Source organism: Octodon degus, unplaced genomic scaffold (genome assembly GCF_000260255.1).
Source record: "Octodon degus isolate 3935 unplaced genomic scaffold, OctDeg1.0 scaffold00107, whole genome shotgun sequence".
Taxonomy (NCBI): Eukaryota; Metazoa; Chordata; class Mammalia; order Rodentia; family Octodontidae; genus Octodon; species Octodon degus.
In genome coordinates, this window is record NW_004524683.1 from 4,557,708 (window position 1) to 4,564,900 (window position 7,193).

The 7,193-nt window shown below is 39.3% G+C and overlaps 1 protein-coding gene across 1 annotated transcript in view; it reads left to right on the plus strand.

Moving 5' to 3' along the window:
- The window catches only part of Agbl4 (ATP/GTP binding protein like 4), a 1,571,060-nt gene that overhangs the window by 664,465 nt on the left and 899,402 nt on the right, over positions 1–7,193 (plus strand). The window lies entirely within an intron of this gene.

Below are 7,193 nucleotides of genomic sequence, written 5' to 3' on the forward strand. Positions count from 1 at the left end.
AAAAAAAAAAAAAAAACAAAAAACAAAGTCAAGACCTTGAGCTTGCCAGGCAAACACTTATTCCACTGAGCTATCTCCCCGCACCCCCCCATCCCCCAGTCAGGATTCTGGAGAAAAAACAGAACCAATAGAATATGTATGGATAGATAGATAGACAGACAGATAGATGTGGATGTAGATAGACATAGACATAGATGTATAGGTTGATTGTAAAGAATTTATTTATACGATTATGTATACCATCAAGTACATAGTCTAACATGTAGGACTAATAAGTAAGAGATGCAGGACAAGTGATGCTGCGGTTCCAAACTGAAGGCTAGCAGTTTTTGGGACCTGGTATATGCAATGTGCAATCCTTGTCTGAAGACAGCTTACTAATGAACTTCCTTCTGCTTAGGGACCCTGGTCCTAGATCCTTATATTCTATTTAAGACACAAGTGATTAAATGTGTTCTGCCATCTTCATGGAGAGTAATCTGCTTTACCTGTCCTCACTCATTTAGATGCAAATCTCATTTAGAGTACTTTCCAAGTTGATATATAAACCATCACAATTGGTTATGTGAAGTATGCCAGCTTTGTAATCTAGTTTCAAGGCTTTTTCTGCATTTACCTAGTCTTGAGTAGTTTCCATACACTCCTGTAGTGATCAGTATAGGTGAAGATTTGAAAACACCTCATGAACTGTAGCCGATGTGGCCTCCCCAAACTGCCAAATTTATCCTCTAAAGGATAAATGTTTTTATGTTTTATCCAGGCAACCCCTTTTAGACAATTAAGTGAATTACTAATCATAAAATTATTATTTTTTGTTTATTTTCTCTCAGAGGTCATTATCCTTTTCTGTCTGTTTTCCAGTACATGAAAGCAATTGTTTCATATGTTGGGTTCAATTTTTTAAGTGTTTAAGGCAGTAGTTTAAATCTGTTCCTTGTTACATTAGTTGGCCTAAGCATAATTTCCTCTTCTTGATATTTTCTTTGTAAGAAAGAAATATACTACCACAGGGACCCTTAGTAAACTGACCTCTTTAAGATCCAAGTATGTGTAAAGGTGACATTGCAATACCTATTAAATTTGGTTACTACTTACCACTTCACAGGTCTTTCTGGAAAAAAGCATTAAACTTCAGCGAAGTCTTCTATGCTGCAAATTTTGTGAGAATTTGAATGAACTATCACCTCTTAACCTCAATTTTTATGTGTATAGACTTATAAGTGAATCTAATATTGCCTGTGAAAATATTGAGTACATAGAATACATAAAAGTATTAGAATTACTAAAAGGATTTACCAGTTGCTAGGACAAATTGGGAATAGGGCAGGCAGAGCCAAACATATATTCCAAGACTTACTACATTCTCCTAGAGGTGTTAGACCAGTCATGATCTTGAAAGGAAGCTTAATTGCATGGTCCAAAGTCTGAGATTTATAGCTACAAAATCACAGAAACCTGGGTTTTGACAAGCTACTATTTTTTAGTTCCTTACTTTTTTTAATGTATCCGTTATTTAATTAGGCTCTTAGTGAGAAATTTAGAACACTAATTTATGAGGATAAATTCCATTTATCAAAGCAAAAACAGATCACAGGTATCCCTGGAGCTGAGGTACAGCTTTGATTTTTGCTAAAATCTGTGAGTCCATAATGAGTCCACTGCTTTCTGATCCACCTTGTGCTGCTCTGAAATCTAGTATTTCTCTTTCTTGGTGTCAAAGATCTCACCCTCTTGGTGTCTGGATTTCCACAGCTGCTGCTTCTTGAAGTAAGCATCAGTGAGGTGTTTGGGATTTTCACATCGTTGATATCAGTTTTTGGCAATGACAAATTTCTGGTGTGTTTTTCATAGAGGAACATGATCAAGGCTAAGAGGCCCAGTCACAAGTAGCAAGCCACAGGCCAACTGCTTCAGGAAGACCACTCGCTCTCTTGCCTCTGTGAAGCCCAGTGAGGATGATCAAGATGATGCCAGGAATAATGATAGCTCGAAGTTTCCTCACATGCTGACTGAAGGGTTTCTTGCTGTGGTTCAAGAGCTTTCAGGGCACATCTTTAGTAGGGTAGTATCTAGGCATTTTTCGAAGCTTAACCACCCAGGTACCTCCATCCTTGTCTCTGCCAACTGGGTTTTTTTTTTGTTTTGTTTTGTTTTGTTTTTTGGTGGAATCGGGGATTGAACTCAGGCCCTTGCACTTGCCAGGGAAGCACTTACTCCACTAAGCCATCTCCCCAGCCCTGCCAACTGGTTTTGTGATCATAGCAAGAACTTTGTCCTTTTTTTCTCAACCTTTGATTTAGCAGCTGTGTACTTTCTCTTGTACAAAGCTTTTCTGAAATACACAGTGTATTGGGGGTATCTACCAATTCATCTAACCAGGACAGGATTTCAGCTACAGTGGGGCTGCCCCTTTTTGGACTTTTTTGACCTTTAATCAGTACTACTGGCAGCAGCCTTCTTGGCTTCGAGTTTTTTCTCTTTAGTGTTTGGTTTCTGAGTTGTTTTTTTTTTGTGGGAGGGAGGTTCTACAGGGTGTTCAGGGTCTTGCTACTAGATTGGATTTATAGTGAACCGCCTGTTTAGAGCCTCCCAAGAGCTGAGATTATAGGCTCGAGCCACCATGCCCAGTGTCAATCACCATCTCAGTGCACCATGGGGGCGGGGCTGGCACGGCAGGCCTGGGGATTAAACCCCAGGCCCTTGTGCCTTCTTGCAGGAACTTTAATCTGCTGAGTTATTTGGCCAATACTCGCCCCCCTTTTTTGTATTTTATTGCAGGATCTACAGGGTCTTACTACATAGATTGGACTCATAGTGTTCCACCTGTGTTCAGCCTCCCAAAAGCTGTGATTACATGTGTGCACCACCATGTCCAGTCTCAATCGCCATATCAGCATGCCCTGAGGGTGGGGCCAGCATGGCATGCTGGGGATCGAACCCTGGCCACTTGTCTGCCTAAGCAGATGCTTTAATCTACTGAGCTATTTGGCTGACCTTGGCTTCTCGGTTTTTTTTACCCACCATATTGCAAGATGGGAAAAATGTAATTCCTTACTTTCATCTGTTAAAAAAGATAGTATTTTCTTCATAGAAATTAATGCAGTAATAATAAGAACTAAAATATCTACTGCAGTAGGCAGTGCGGTGCTCTAGCAGTAGCCCTAGCAGGTATGGGGAGCAGCTATAAATATAGATAAGCTTCCCTTGCTGGCCCACCACTCACTTCCTGCTGTAAGGGCCCTTCCCAAGGAGGGTGTTAGAAAAGTCCTACACTATAGGAAACTATTTGGTTTGCTCATGGTGGTAGATCTTTAGAACATTTCCTGCTCTTGTGTAAGCCTGATTCTCTCAGATGACATTCAGTTATTGTTACTCATTAGCCATTTTGTTCTATATTGGACCTTGGTAGCTGTCAGAGTACAGTGTATTAGATGGATTACAAATGATAATGTGTGCCAAAAACCACCCTTCATTAAGTTATAAAAGTCTGTTGTCTTGCTTGTGTAGCTTGCTAGTCCAAGTAGAACATCATCTTCCTGTCAGAGCCTCCTTTGATATCATTTTAATATGGTATATTCTGCCAGATGTAGAAAAATTCTGGCTTAGTCAGGCTTCAATAATTTGATACAAAGAAAATACTCACAAAACTTTATTTTCTCATAAACCTGAAAAGCACAGTAAGAAAGAGGTTAAGTTGGCTCTAGAGAGGGCTAAATATAAACGTTTATTCATTCAGTGGGCACTTTGAACATCACCTTTTCTGAGGCATTGTGCTAGAAACAGAAAGGTATAAGGAGAAGAAGCATTGACTATTTGTTTACCATTCTTTGTTTCATTCACCAATCTATTTATTGAGCATTTACACTTACCCTTTTATCTAGGTGTATAGCAGTCATTAAGAGAGACGTTCTCTAAGGCAGTGGAGGTGAACCTATGATATGCATGCTGCAGCAAGAGGGTTGTCATCAGTAAGAGTTCTAAAAAGTTTACCATCATGTTCAAAGGGCTTAAAGAGGCTGCAAGAGAAAGGAATTCATCTTTTCTTAGAAGGATGAGGGAAATCTTCCTAGAGGTATGGGTTAAAATTGAATGACGGTTGTAGATGGAGAAGGAAGTAGATTTGTAGGAGAATGTAATCATGGAAAACAAAGCAGAGCTTGAGTCTATAAAATTTCTGCTGCTGTTTGAACTGCTGGAAATATGACTATTCCAGGTAGTTTTTGTTTCTTAGCTCATTCGGTTCTCTTTAATGACTTTGTGGGGTTTTCTAATTTGTCTGTTTTATACACAAAAGTTCAAAGAGGTTCACTAAGCTGCTGATATTGTGATAGTAAGTGACATCTAGGATTTAATTTCAGAGTGTCTTGAGTATAAAGTATGTGCTCTTTTTACATTGTTCCATTTTCTTAGAATGAGAGTACACATTTATAATACCATCGGAAACTAGGTGTGGTGAAACATGCCTGTAATCCAACATTCACAGGCTGAGGCAGGAGGATCGCTATGCATTGGAGGCCAGTCTGGGCTATGTAGCAAGATCTTGTTTCAAACAACAAAATATATAATACCATGTGGTAGTTACCATAAACCAACAACTCTGTGAGTAGTTTTTACTGATGAAAAGCTAACTCAAATGCACAGTTATTCGAAAAGCATAAAGATGATGATGTCTGAAATGTGATATATGAAGGGAGGGAGAGAGAGCTAAAGTTTTCAGAATTTAGAAACCACTCAAAAATGTTGAGGCATGAAGAAACTCAGTTGATATTTGGAGGGCTCATAGTTTTACCTGGCTTTAGCTTTGCCATGTTGTATGTGTAATCTCTGACTTATTTTTAAGAGTGGATAATATCTCTCCATTTTAAAGTGAAAATGACATTGTGGTATGTATTCACCTTCACCCTTTACCTCCTACAAATAGGATATGGGGACACAAAAGAAGCAGATTATTTTGTACAGTGACCCTGGCCTGAACAGAAATCATTTCTAGTGTTAACACTCTTAATTGTGCACTCTCACCACATCATGACCTAGTTCACTTGGTGGAATGAATATTAGAAAGAACAGGGAAAATATCTCAGAAAACAAGCCTGTAACAATTTCTAACTAAATGTAATAAATTGAGATTTTTCAGAGAATAAAAAGTGTCATTTATGATGGCTATAATTCTTCCACCCACTAAGATTCTTGTACTTGTGCAGTTTAGATGCTCCCTTCGCAGATGAAAATTACTTGATCTGTCAAAATGGAGGGATGATTTTTTCTTCTTCATAAAGCCATCTTATTTTTAACATCCAACTTTTATTCTATCCCTCTCCCTTCTCTTTTTCTCTCTCTCTCTTTCTGCTAGTAAAAACAGAGAAAACCAAGGCAAATAGTGTTTAAAATTTGTATTAAGGGATATAAATAGAGGATAGGGACACAGGTCACTACAAATCATAATTCACACCTACAGCAGTTTTAGGAGAAATGAACATACTTATATTTCAGGACTTATTACTTCTGTTTCATAGGAGGCCTAAATATTAATGAAAATTAGAATTATTATGATATAGTAATGACAATGATAATAATAACAACAGACTAATGACACCATCATTTGAACATCTATCTATGTCAGGTGTTGTAACTGGTTCTTTTTAGATGTTATCTCATTGACTCCTTCTAAGAGCACTAGATGGTATATGTTATTGTCATGTATCATTTTTACTATTATTTCCATGGTACAGATGAAGTCTAAGCTTTTAAGTGATCACAGAAATCTACATAATGATTAACAACTTTAATCTGAAGATCTGAAATCTGAAATGCCTCCAAATTTGAAATTTTTTGAACACAAATACGGTATCACCATTGAAAAAATGCCATTCCTGACCTCAAGTATTAGTCACCAGTCCAACAAAGGAGAAAGTTCCAAGATAATCAACTTAAAAGAAGAAAAGTTCATTTTGGTTGATTGTCTCATTATTGGTTGGTTGGCTATGTTGCTTTGGGGTCTGTGATGAAGTAGAACATCAAGCAAGGAAGCAGTACTAAAGCAAACCAGCTCATCTCATAGAGACCTGGAAGCAAAAACAAAGATAACAGTGCCTATACTCTTAATATCTCATTGGCCTACCACCATTGACATAACTTCCTTATTCTAAGGCTGTTATTGTTTAATCAGAAATCACCCTAGACAACTCATGTATTAATGGCTTGGTTAGTAGCTGTGGCACTATTAGGATCTTGTGGGGCTTGGTGGAAGGAAATAAGGTCTTCAGGGCATCTCTTGAGGGTGATATTGGACACCATTATCCTCCTCATTCTTCATTTTATTTCCCGGTCACCAATAGAGGGACAGCTTTGCTCTTTCACACATAACTCATCATTATTGTATGCCTCATCACAGGCCCCAAAACAGGGACAGTCACTTATGGGTTGACACCCTGAAACCGAGAGGTGAAATACATTTGTCCTTTTTGAAGTTGTTTATCTCAATACTTTTTTGTAGCAACACAAAGACAGCACAATGCCATGTAGTTAAGTTTCACCAGTTACCAGGGGATATCCCAGGCTGGGGAATGTAACATATGGGGCATCCAGAAAGCATTGAAGACTGAAATTGAGTCCTACATATGAAGGAGTTACAATCAAAACATAAGAATATTAAAAATATTACATAGACCTCCCCCACCCCGCCCGCCGAGTAGGAATTTCTGCCGCGTTCCGGGAACCCCCAGACCCACTCCTAGCCCAGGTCCGGTGAGTGTGTGGGAGAGCTTCCTCCTCCCCTTACTTCACCTTGCCCCCTCCAGGCACAGCTCAGGCCTGGCATACACGCCTGGGGTGTAACCCTGCAGCTGCAATCCCTGCAGAGAGTGTAGAGAATAGATCCACCCAGCTAGTCCAGGAGAAGAACATCTTGCCACAGGGGTACAACAGGTCCATCCTCAAGGACAGCAGCGGGAAGGAGCTGAGCAGAGCAGCCAGACCCAAGTCAGACACAGCTGGATAAGTCCAAACATTGTAGAGCTGCACCGGAACTTCAGTACGTGCGAAGGTTACAACTACAGCAAAGATCTACAACAAAGGTCAGAAGACAGTGCTACAGAAAATGATGAGAAGGAACAAAATGCAACCTCAGAACCCAAGCCCACCCGTAACAAGTGCAGAGAACACTAACACAGAACAAATTGGAAATCACACAGTTG